The sequence below is a fragment of the Mus caroli genome, unplaced genomic scaffold (genome assembly GCF_978045245.1).
Source record: "Mus caroli unplaced genomic scaffold, Mus_caroli_1 scaffold_11, whole genome shotgun sequence".
NCBI classification, from domain to species: domain Eukaryota; kingdom Metazoa; phylum Chordata; class Mammalia; order Rodentia; family Muridae; genus Mus; species Mus caroli.
In genome coordinates, this window is record NW_028227266.1 from 98,018,050 (window position 1) to 98,020,251 (window position 2,202).

A 2,202-nucleotide genomic window follows, 5' to 3' on the forward strand; every position below is an offset into this window, starting at 1 on the left:
AAGAAACATAAGCCAAATAAACCCTTTTCTCCCCAAGCTGTTTTGATTATGGTGTTTCATCATGGCAGTAATTACTTTAACTAAGAGAAGTTGATTTAGAGCCCAATAGATACATTCTCATGAGTGGCCCAGCTGGTGTAAGATAGTTCTACTTTTAGATTGTTGAGTAATTTGCTACCTAAATTCTTGCCAGGTACATGAAAAGCCCTTACATCCTTGACAGTATATTTTTCCTGTGCTGGGATATGAACCTAGGGTCTCATGCATGCTAGGCAATTGCTCTACCACTGAATCATATTCTCAGCCCATGTGTCAGTATTTTCCCCCTGATGATAACCATTCTGACAAGGGTAAAGTAGAATCTCAGTGTCACTTTGGTTTCCAATGCCCCGAGGGCTGAGGAGATTGGACTTTTTTTTTTTTTTTCATGTATTTGCAGGCCATTTGTATTTCTCATGAGACTATCTGTTCAAACCATGAACCCATTTATTGATGAATATTTTTTATAGTTTAAAGGACATATTTATCGGGAGATTAAGAGGTACATATCCATGGACTATAGTTCATAGCTGATACTTTTGTCACAGTTAAGCAGAAATGTAGCCAGCGCCAACCTATTTTGTAGACATCCTTGTTCTTTTGTTCAGAAAAATGTTTGCACCACAAGACTTGGATTTGGGTTTCAGGATCTTCTTCTCTCCCATGTCATAGCTCCATCCATTTTTTTTTTCCTGCAAGGACAATTGCATCTTCTTTGGTACTGAAGGTCAGAACCATGTTGAAGAGGGGATCATCTGTTGATGCCCAACCCATCCAAGGATTTTCCCATTTCTCCCTGGTATCAAACACCGTCTTCCATTCTTTGTGTTGCTTACTCCAGGCTGCATGTTATTGTGAGCAAGAACAAAGAGGCTGATCTTTCTGGTTTTGATGTGCTCTCACGGAACACCAGCTAAAGTAGTGATATCCAATTTCTCATCAACTGTTATGAGCTGTGTGTCCCCAATTTGATTCTGTGCCAGCTTCCATGTGGATGCTCAACCGCCTGGATGGAACTCTGAGGACAGAAATGGCAGGTGTAGCCACTGCTCTTTGCCCCAACAACACCTGTCTCAGTGACATGGACATTGAGACCACTGCCATCTCCCTGTGGATAAACACTGATGAATAATTTTTTATGCCTAATTTTTATTTTTTTTACATATTCTAAATATTATTAGTCCTGTCAGACAGCAGCTCTGTTTCCTGTTGCTGTGAGAGCATACTCTGAGAAATAGGCGAGAAAACAATTCTCTTTTCTCTCACAGTACCAGCTTACAGATACACGTCACAGCAGCAGGGGCTTGAGAGAACTGGTGACCTCCCATTCATAGTTAAGAAGCAGAGAGGAGAAGATTAGTGCAGACATGCTTGTGTTTAATTCCCTCGTGCAGTTCTGGACCCCCTGTCTGGTGCCACCGGCAGTAGGCACTTCCTACTTCAATTCATGTAATCAAGATAATTCCTGACAGGCCCACCCACAGTAGCAGTCCTTCATTAAGACTCTCTTCTCAGCTGACTCGAGGTTATGTCAAGTTGACAGCTAGAGCTAACCATCACAAATGGATAGCCGGAAGTCTTTTCTCTCATTCTGTAGCCCGTGTTCCTTCTTATCAGAATTGCTTTAAATACCTGGATTCTTGTGTGGGTCCATATGAATTTAATTTTTTTTCCTTTTCAAGGAAGGATGCCATTAGACTTTATTTTTATTTTTCTCTTTTTAAAAAAATTATGTTTTTAGACAGAATCTCATGTAGTCCAAGATGGATTTGAACTCACCGTATAGCCAAGGATAACCTTAAGATGACTCTATCCCCTGAGTGCTGGGATTGAAAGCATGCACCACCAAGCCCAGTTTACACAGTTTTGGAGCCTGAGCCCAGGAGTGTGTGCATTTCAGATAAGCACTCTGTGAACTGAGCTCACCCCAGCTCCTCCTATATCACTTCTGATGATACAGTAACTTTCATGATATCCATCCAGTCCTCCCATATCACTTCTGATGATACAGTAACTTTCATGATATCCATCCAGCTCCTCCTATATCACTTCTGATGATACAGTAACTTTCATGATATCCATCCAGTCCTCTTATATCACTTCTGATGATACAGTAACTTTCATGATATCCATCCAGCTGGTTCATAAGTAGACACAGACACT

At 41.0% G+C, this 2,202-nt stretch overlaps 1 pseudogene; it reads right to left on the reverse strand.

Annotated features, from left to right (window-relative positions):
* Positions 1-614: 614 nt before the first annotated feature.
* LOC110302628 (NADH dehydrogenase [ubiquinone] iron-sulfur protein 4, mitochondrial pseudogene) lies at positions 615-1,143 on the reverse strand (annotated as a pseudogene).
* Between the last annotated feature and the right edge of the window lie 1,059 nt (positions 1,144-2,202).